This window comes from Hylobates moloch, unplaced genomic scaffold (genome assembly GCF_009828535.3).
Source record: "Hylobates moloch isolate HMO894 unplaced genomic scaffold, HMol_V3 SCAFFOLD_9, whole genome shotgun sequence".
NCBI classification, from domain to species: Eukaryota; Metazoa; Chordata; class Mammalia; order Primates; family Hylobatidae; genus Hylobates; species Hylobates moloch.
In genome coordinates, this window is record NW_026652284.1 from 61,961,606 (window position 1) to 61,972,161 (window position 10,556).

The window sequence follows — 10,556 nt, forward strand, 5'->3', positions numbered from 1 at the left end:
CTAGCTATTTCGTTCTTCATTGTCAATCATCTTAAAAATCTTGCCAACTGCATGATGACAAGTGTTAATTCATAACTAAATAAAATTTTCCAGGCTTTTTCAGAAATGTCATCCATCATCTTTTAACCTTTTTAAATGAATGTGGTCCCAATGATTTGGCAAAGCTGCTAAAATCAGCATAACCAATTTGAAGCAAGAGAGATTAAATATCACCCATCTTATTCCTTCAAATGATAACGTTTCAAGCTACCTGTGTCAGGTGAGCAAGAAGCCTAGTATTTTTCTAGAGACCTTAGCATCTGCCTCACAATCGTTCTCAGGTAACCTAGATTTTTTCAGTCCAAAGAGGCCGTTCTGCTTCCAAATGCCTACTGAAAGTGAAATGCAAAATCTGTCGGTACACAGGGAAGTCTTAGTGTTCAGATTCGATTGTGGCAAAGCTGCAAACTGGTCTCACAAATCTAAAGGATCTTTGGTCCAATATTGTCAAAGTAGTTCAGAAAGCTGCAGAGACCTCAGTACAGGATGCATTACCCCTGAGTTCCCAAAGGGGCCGTATCTAAAACTCTGGTCCCATCTGCAGCCACTGTTCCTAACCCTAAGAACATCTGCTGTGCCCAGGTGTTGTCAGGGGCAGGGGACAGCAGCACAAACTCTGCTTCCTGGCATGATGTCCAGCTCCTCACTCTTCCAACCTTCCCTAAGGTAAGTTCCCTGTTGGAGGCCTTTAGTATCCTTTCCTGTCAGCTGACTCCCATCTATGAGAGAGGTTGTAATTACGCTGAACCTCAGAATGAAAGAGAGGTGAGATCCAATGCCCCGACACCTCCCCAGACAGCTGAGTGTACACAAGAGAGTTCTAGGGAAGGATGGCCTTTGTGAAGCCACAAGAAGGTCTGTTATCCTTTTCCAAAGGCAAGGATGACAGTGCTTACTTGCCCTGTATTTGCATAATAAAGAGAGGCCACCACAGGAATGAGTGGGCAATTTCCCTCCCCAGAAATCATGGGCATCTTGCCAACTGCACTTAGTCTTTGGAGTTGACTTATTTTAAATGACCTCTCTCTTCATTAAAAAAACAGTTTTAGTTTCCACATACCACGATATTCTCAGTTAATAATTAATGATTTAAGTGGACTCTGACCTAAAAAATTATATATATACCATGGCAGCTGGTCAGGGGTGGAGTGACCAGGATAGCTAATAAGATCTTACATTTTGCTACCATAATAAAGTATCATATTCACCTTGTACTCCATAAAACATTCTCAAACCAACACAACTGAAAAGTTACCGCCTTCCTCTGAACTCCTGTATAGCATTCTACTGTTGGAAGCACTCATTGGATGCTTAACATTTATGGTGTTGGGTATATACACACATGTATTCTTCCTCACCCCATGTCAACTTTTTTATCAGCTCATAAGTGGCTCATGAATGGACATCATTTCAGTTATTCTTTGACTCTCCCACAGTGCCTGAGTAGGAATTCGGCAATGCTTTAATTGTTAAGCTAGGCAATTTATTTTTCTCTTACCTTCTAAGATAAGGGTACAGCTTTTCTTAGCCTTGTAAGACCAAAAGGAACAGTAACATTTCACATCCAAAACATGTGGCTCCTGTAAAAGGAGCCACAGAGTCTAAGTTTGCCCTAGACTTGGAAAAGACAGCTGAAAAATGGCCAGGACTAAGAAACTATTTAACAACCAACTTTCAATAGCAACAGTTTTATAAACAAGAAGACACAGCATACAAACTTTAGCAAAAAAGTGCCCAAATGATGAATGTGAAGCAGGAACTAAGAGACCCAACAAAAGCACCTCTAGGTTATCTGTTTTTAGAAACATTATTCCCACTCTGAAAGTCAAATAAATCCCTACGAACATTAAAATAAAACTCAGAGGTCTAATCATTCTCTCTAAGAAGTTTGCTCTTTCAGGTATTCTACGCTTGATGATTATTTCAACAGGTACTCATAAAGTATGAAAAGGAGTGTTGACACAATTTTAGAAACAGGAATATGAAATGTACCTGACAACCCTAACATCTTACTGTATGTATAAAATTGTCAGGCATCGTGATCAGGGGCAATAATGTTAATGTGCAAATCATCAAAATGGCCAATGTGAAATTTCCTTCTAGAAGCAGAGAAAAGAGACCGCCCCCACCCCTCCTGGGCACGTGCAGGTCATTACAAATCCAAAAGCTTGTGCCTCAGGCAATGCCACAATCTGAGACAAAAGAAATCCACAAAATGGCATCCAAAAAAACTGTGTAACTGCCCCAAGAATTACTGGCAAAGGTCTCTTCCATGCTGTTTGAAACACCTGTAATTCAATATTGCAACTAAATGTGCATTTATTCAACAGTATTAGTAGTAAAATAAGCATTAGGATATTTCTATCAATATGCATTGGTGCCTGGAGATGACTGTCTTTTTGTTTGAGTACTTTGACTTTCACATTCTTGATTTCTTTAATGAGTCTTTCTTGCCTACCTTCAGAATCCCAGAATTGAATAGTCACATTTGTTTCTCCTTCTTCATCAGTCACCAGATTTATGGTAAAGTTTATAACATACAATGATATCTTCTTGGTCAAATAAAGGGTTCAGTTCATCTATAAAAGAGAGACATTACAAAACTGGATTTAAAAAACAAAGTCCAGCTATATGCTGCTTATAACAGACATCCTAAAACAAACAACACAGAAAAGTTGAATATAAAGGGATAAAAACAAGACATAATAGTTAAATATTCACCAAAAAAATCTAGGGAAAAGAACAAGACATAATAGTCTAGAGGATTTAAGGCAACATTCATAAAGAGCATATAACAATGCAGAAATTCTATGCACCTGATAATATACTACTCACCAAAACCATTAGAATTATAAGAAAAAAATGAATAAAACCACACAATAGTGGGAGATTTTAACACATCTGTCTCAAAAACTGATAGATCAAGTTGACCAAAAACTAGTTAAGTACACACACATACAAGCACACACACATCAATATGTGCATACATATGGACAGAGGGGGACTGCAAATGATAAAGCAAACAGGGAAAAGGTAAATGATTGGTGCATTTGGGTAAAGTCTATGGAAAAGTTATATGTACTATGTTTGGAATTTGCCAAAATAAAGATCATAAAAAATCCCGTCCAAATAAGTAAATTAAAAACAATAAGTTTCCCATCCTATGTGAGGAATTGGAAAAAGAACATCAGATAAAATCTTTTTAAAAAGCAGAGAGAGGGAGATAATACAAGGGCAGAAATTGACCAGGCGCAGTAGCTCTCGCCTGTAATCCCAACACTTTGGGTGGCCAAGGCAGGTGGATCACCTGAGGTCAGGAGTTTGAGACCAGCCCAGCCAACATGGTGAAACCCTGTCTCTACAAAAATATAAAAATTCGCTGGGCGTGATGGCAAGTACCTGTAATCACAGCTACTCGGGAGGCTGAGGTGGGAGAATCACTTGAACTCAGGAGGTGGCTGTTGCAGTGAGCTGAGATTGCGACACTGTAGTCTAGCCTCTAGCCTGGACGACAGAGCGAGACTCAATCTCAATAAAAAAAAAAAAAGTAGAAATTAGTGAAACAGAAAGCAATGAAACAATAGGGGAATAAGACTGATATATGTTTCTTTGAAAAGACTGACAAAAAATAAAGATAAACCTCTAACTGTACGTTTAAAGGGGAAAGAAAGAAAAGTACAAATGAAAATCATTAGAAATGAAATGGAATGGCTAAAGACACAATAGAGATTTGGGAATATAAAAGAATAACTTGAACAACTTTATAACATCTTTATAATGGATAGATAACACATGTATTTACATTTAAATAGCAATTTTGAATCAATTAATACTTGCAGACTTTCTTTCCAAAAAGATAGCTAATGCCTTTCTTTCCTTTTAATTCCTAATCTTTACTTACGATTTGACCTGCGTAGTATAACAATAGTGATAAAATCCCAAATCAGAGGCACCAAAAAAATCCCAATTCAATGTCACCTTTGCCAAACTGGCATTTAGAGGGGGCCTTAAAACTTGTTTTTTCTGATGAAGGATTCATATAAAATCTTTGTATATATTTCTCTAAATATAATTTTTAATACATAATATTTTCACACAATTAAAAATGCAGGTGGCCGGGCGCAGTGGCTCACGCTTGTGATCCCAGCACTTTGGGAGGCCGAGGCAGGCGGATCACGAGGTCAGGAGATCGAGATCACGGTGAAACCCCATCTCTACTAAAAATACAAAAAATTAGCCGGGCGTGGTGGCGGGCGCCTGTAGTCCCAGCTACTCGGAGAGGCTGAGGCAGGAGAATGGCGTGAACCCGGGAGGCGGAGCTTGCAGTGAGCCGAGATTGCGCCACTGCACTCCAGCCTGGGCGACAGAGCGAGACTCCGTCTCAAAAAAAAAAAAAAAATGCAGGTAAGTATACAGTAAAAGTCTTCTCCAATGTTTGTTTTCCATCAAGTACTTTTCCTTACAGACAAAATTTCCAGAGTCTTGGGTATATTTCCAGAGATGTTCTATGTTATATATAACAGACACAGCACACACACACACACACACACACACATACACACAGATATTTTATACTATATATACTCTTCTGGACCTTTATTTTTCCACTTAAAAATAGGTATTTGACAATATATATTGGACATCACTCCATAATAAATAGTTTACTTTTTTTAAAAAAATTGTTTCACATTCAATTAAACGTTAGTATAGTCTAGGATATGTTCAAGTCACAAACAATCCTCAAATCTCAGTGGCTTAAAACCACAAAGTTGTTTCTTGTTTTGTTTTGTTTTTTTTGAGACGGAGTCTCACTCTGTCGCCCAGGCTGGAGTGCAGTGGCGCGATCTCGGCTCACTGCAAGCTCCACCTCCTGGGTTCACGCCATTATCCTGCCTCAGCCTCTCCAAGTAGCTGGGACCACAGGCGCCCGCCACCACACCCGGCTAATTTTTTGTATTTTTAGTAGAGATAGGGTTTCACCGTGTTAGCCAGGATGGTCTTGATCTCCTGACCTCATGATCCTCTGGCCTTGGCCTCCCACAGTGCTGGGATTACAGGCATGAACCACCACGCCCAGCCCACAAAGTTTTATTTCTAGCTCCTGCTACATGTTTATCATGAGTTGACCAGAAGTTCTATTTCATGTCTACACTACTAGGGAACCCAGAAAAATGCATCTGGCTCTATCTGGTCACTTTGGCAGTAGGAAAGAGAACTGTAGAGAGAATCACTGAAATGAAATAACTTAGTCTAAAAGTGGCAGATGTCATTTTTGTTTACAACTTTGGACAAAGAGGTCACATGGCCACCTATAACCAAAATGGTACCAGGAAATATTGAAAATATTTGAACATCTCTAATAACAACCAGAGGATATATCATACTTTAAAAATTGGTTTTCTACTGATGATCGTTTGTTTTCATCCTTTATTTACTGCAAATAAACACTATAATAAAAGTGCACGTGTCATTTTTCGCATGTGAATATATCATAGGCTATATTCCTAGAAGTAGAGTTTTGCATGTATCTTTAGAAGTCCACCTGTGGAGAATTAGTCTGAGTGGAATGAGCCAGCCAAGTGGTTGTGTAGTTGCGTTTCCGAAACCGGTAGCGCTTGCAGCATGGCTGACCAACAGACTGAAGAGCAGATTGCAGAATTCAAAGAAGCTTTTTCGCTATTTGACAAAGATGGTGATGGAACTATAACAACAAAGGAATTGGGAGCTGTACTGAGGTCTCTTGGACAGAATCCTACAGAAGCAGAGTTACAGGATGTAATTAATGGAGTAGATGCTGATGGTAATGGCACAATTGACTTCCCTGAATTTCTGACAAAGATGGAAGAAAAATGAAAGACACAGACAGTGAAGAAGAAATTAGAGAAGCATTCTGTGTGTTTGATAAGGATGGCATTGGCTATATTAGTGCTGCAGAACTTTGTCATGTGATGACAAACTTTGGAGAGAAGTTAAGTTGATGAAATGATCAGGGAAGCAGATATTGATGGCAATGGTCAAGTAAACCATGAAGAGTTTGCATAAATGATGACAGCAAAGTGAAGACCTTGTACAGAGTGTGTTAAATTTCTTGTACGAAATTGTTTATTTGCCTTTTCTTTGCTTGTAACTTATCTGTAAAAGGTTTCTCCCTACTGTTAAAAAAATATGCATATATAGTAATTAGGACTTCATTCCTCCATGTTTTCTTCCCTTATCTTACTGTCATTGTCCTGAAACCTTCTTTTAGAAAATTGATCAAGTAACATGTTGCATGTGGCTTACTCTTGATATATCTAAGCCCTTCTGCACATCTAAACTTAGATGGAGTTGGTCAAATGAGGGAACATCTGAGTTATGCCTTTTTTTAAAGTAGTCTTCTTTAGGAACTGTCAGCATGTTGTTGTTGAAGTGTGGAGTTGTAACTCTGCGTGGACTATGGACAGTCAACAATATGTACTTAAAAGTTGCACGATTGCAAAATGGATGTATTATCCAGGTACTTGTACGCTATTCTTTTGTACTGCTGGTCCTGTATCAGAAACATTTTCTTTTACTGTTACTTACTTTTAAATCTTTGTTTAGCCACTTAAAGACAATCTGCTTATGGCACAATTTTCCTCAAATCCATTCCAAGTTGTATATTTGGGAGGCCGAGGCGGGCAGATCACAAGGTCAGGAGTTTGAGACCAGCCTGACCAACATGGTGAAACCCCATCTCTACTAAAAATACAAAAAAACTTAGCTGGGCGTGGTAGCGCATGCCTGTAATCCCAGCTACTCAGGAGGCTGAGGCAGGAGAATCGTAAAAAAAAAAAAAAAAGAAGTCCACCTGTGGCATGAAGCACCCCAGGGATTCAGTTTATCCACACTTGACACACGATGAACATAGATTATTACAATGTTTCCATTTTGGGGGTGGCAGGTGATATTTTTTAGAAATCTTCCAGAGACACAGTTGATTACAGCTACATTCTCTGAGCTAGAATAGGAAACAGGTATGGCTATAATATTTTGTGTTTTAATTCTTAGCCCCAATATTCTCATCAATTATTTAATTTCAATCAAGTCAGAATTACAGTTCTGGATGTTGCACGAAAGGCCATGATTAGGAGATGGAATCCTCTAATTATTTATTTTTACTAGATTTCCCAATAGGCCCATAGGAGGTTATGTCATATTAAAATATGATTCTATGATCACATTAATTTGAAAATATCAGGTTAATCAAAGTGAATTTTTAACCACAGAACTTTTCACGGCCTCATAATATGAGTGCAAAAACTGGAAATTTGTTTTTTTTTTTTTTTGAGACGGAGTCTCGCTCTGTCGCCCAGGCTGGAGTGCAGTGGCGCAATCTCGGCTCACTGCAAGCTCCACCTCCCGGGTTCACGCCATTCTCCTGCCTCAGCCTCTCCAAGTAGCTGGGACCACAGGCGCCCGCCACCACACCTGGCTAATTTTTTGTATTTTTAGTAGAGATGGGGTTTCACCGTGGTCTCGATCTCCTGACCTCGTGATCTGCCCGCCTAGGCCTCCCAAAGTGCTGGGATCACAAGCGTGAGCCACTGCGCCTGGCCAAAAAACTGGAAATTTGTAACGGGGGAGGAGGGTGGAGCAAGATGGCCAAATAGAACCCACCAAATTGTCCCCCCAACAGGAACATAAAATTGGGCAAATATCTACACTAGAAAGTACCTTCACAAGAAGCAAAAATCAGGTGAGCAATCACAGTACCTGATTTTAACATCATATCAAAGAAAAAGGCACTGAGGAGGATAGGAAAGACAGTCTTGAATTACCAATGTCACCCCTCTCCCTTCCCCTGGTAGCCCTGCATGGCATGGAGAGAAAATCTGTGTGCTTGCGGGAGGGAGAGTGAAATGACCGTGGGGCTTTGCAATTCAAGTCAATGCTGTACACAGTGAAAAGCAACATGGGGAAGAATTCAGCCAGTATCCAAAAAGGGAGCATTTAGACCAGCCCCAGCCAACGGGGAATAGTTCACCCCAGTGGTCGGAACCTGAGTTCCAACAAGTCCCATCACTGCAGGCTAAAGTGCTCCAGGTCCTAAATAAACCTGAAAGGTAGTCTAGGCCACAACGACTGCAATTCCTGGGCAGGTTTTGGTGCTGTGCTGGGCTTGGAGCCAGTGGACTTGGGGTGCAGGTGACCCAGTGAGATACCATCTGGGGTGTTTAAAGGAGTGCTTGTGCCACCTATCCCCCAGCCTCAGGCAGCTCAGCTCACAGAGCTAGGAGAGACTTTCTGCTTGAGGAGAAGAGATGGGAAAGTAAAGAGAACTTTGGCAACTTGGATACCAGCTCCGCCACAGTAAAATTAAGCACCAAGCAGAATCTTGAATCCCCTCTTTCAGGCCCTGGCTCTCAGGTGACATTTCTAGAGCCACCCTGGGCCAGAAAGGAGCCCATTGCCCATATGGGAAAGACATGAGACTGGCAGGATTCACCATCTGCTGACTAAAAAGCCCTTCTTGGGCCTTGAATAAACATCAGCAATAGCTGGGCAGTAGTCACCATGGGCTTTTGGCAAGACCCAGTACTGTGCTACCTTCAGTTGTGACCCAGCACAGTCCCAGTGGTGGTGGCCAATGGGAGTGCATGCATCACCACTCTCCAAATTTTAGAGCATGGAAAGAGAGACTCCATTTGTCTGGAGGAAATCAAGGGAAGAGAACAAGAAACTCTGCCTGCTAATCCAGGAAATTCTACCTGATCTTGCTGAAGGCCTCTTACTGAGTTTGCAATAGTCACAGCATTACGGGGTTTGGGGTGACCCCTCATGCAGATTGGTGACAGTGACCAAAGACTTAAATCAAAACACAATTCTCTTTGAATACTTGGAAAACTTTCTTGAGAAGGATGGGTATAAACAAAGTCAGACTCTGAAGAGAAGAATAAATACCTAACTCTCCAATGCTCAGACATTGACAAACGTGCATAAGCTTCAAGACCATCCAGGAAAGCATGACTTTACCAAATGAAACAAAAAAGGCACCATGACCAATCCCAGAGTGACACAAATATGTCCTCCGAACTTTCAGACAAAGAATTCAAAATAGCTGTTTTGAGGAAGCTCAGTGACATTCAAGATAACATAGAGAAGGAACTCAAAATCATATCAGATAAATTTAACAGAGATTCAAATAATTAAAAAAAAATCAAGCAGAAATTCTGGAGCTGAAAAATTCAAATGACAAACTGAAGAATGCATTATAATTTCTCAACAGCAAAATGGATCAAGCAGGAGGAAGAATTAGTGAGCTTGAAGACAGGCGCTATTTGAAAATATGCAGGCAGAGGAGACAGAAAGAAGAATAAAAAAGAAGGAGGCATGCCTGCAAGATCTAGAAAATACCCTCAAAAGTGTAAAACTAAGAGTTATTAGGCTTAAAGAGGAGGTAGAGAGATCAGGGTAGAAAGTTTGCTCAAAGAGATAATAACACAGAACTTTTTACACCTAGAGAGAAGTATCAATATTCAAGTACAATAAAGTTATAGAACACCAAGCAGATTTAAGCTAAGACTACCTGAAGGCATTTAATAATCCAATTCCCAATGGTGAATGATAATGAAAGGATCCAAAAAGCAGTAAGAGAAAAGAAACGAATAACATACAATGGAGCTCCAATACATCTGGTAATAGACTTCTCAGTGAAAATCTTACAGTCCAGGAGAGAGTACCATGACATATGTAAAGTGCTGAAGGAAAAAAACTTTTATCCTAGAAAATTATATCAAAAAAAGTCCTTCAAACATAAAAAAGAAAGCTTTTCTCGGACAAAAGAAAGGAGTTCACCAATACCAGAACTGTCATACAAGATATGCTAAAGAGAGTTCTTCAATGGGAAATAAAATGATATGAATGAGAAATAAATCATTGAAGGTACCTAATTCAATGGTAATAGTAAATACATAGACAACTACAGAATAACATAACACTAATTGTTGTGTATAAACTACTCATATGATGAACAGGAGGACTAAAACATGAACCTATTGAAAATAGTAAGTACAGAAACTTCTCAAGACATATACAGTATAATATAATAGAAATAGAAAATAAAAAGTTAAAAAGTGGGGAGATAAAGTATATAATTTTTATTAGTTTTCTCTTTGCTTGTTTGTTAGTTTGGCTGTCTTTGCAATTGGAGTTATGTTGTCATCAGCTTAAAATAATGGGTTATAAGATGTTATTTGTGGCCAGGTGTGGTGGTTCATGCCTGTAATCCCAGTTGGGAGACCGAGGTGGGTGGATCACCTGAGATCAGGAGTTCAAGATCAGCCTGGCCAACATAGTGAAACCCTGTCTCTATTAAAAATACAAAAAATTAGCCAGGTGTGATGGCAGGCGCCTGTAATCCCCGTTACTCGGGAGGCTGAGGCAGGAGAATTGCTTGAACCTGGGAGGCAGAGGTTGCAGTTATCTAAGATTGCACCACTGCACTCCAACCTGGGCAACAAGAGAGAAACTCCATCTCAAAAAAAAAAAAAAAAAAA

At 39.8% G+C, this 10,556-nt stretch overlaps 2 pseudogenes; one reads left to right on the forward strand and one right to left on the reverse strand.

Moving 5' to 3' along the window:
• On the reverse strand, positions 1–2,883 carry LOC116813826 (sodium/bile acid cotransporter 5-like; annotated as a pseudogene).
• Positions 2,884–5,590: 2,707 nt separating this feature from the next.
• On the forward strand, positions 5,591–6,559 carry LOC116813360 (calmodulin-alpha-like; annotated as a pseudogene).
• The last annotated feature ends 3,997 nt before the right edge of the window (positions 6,560–10,556 follow it).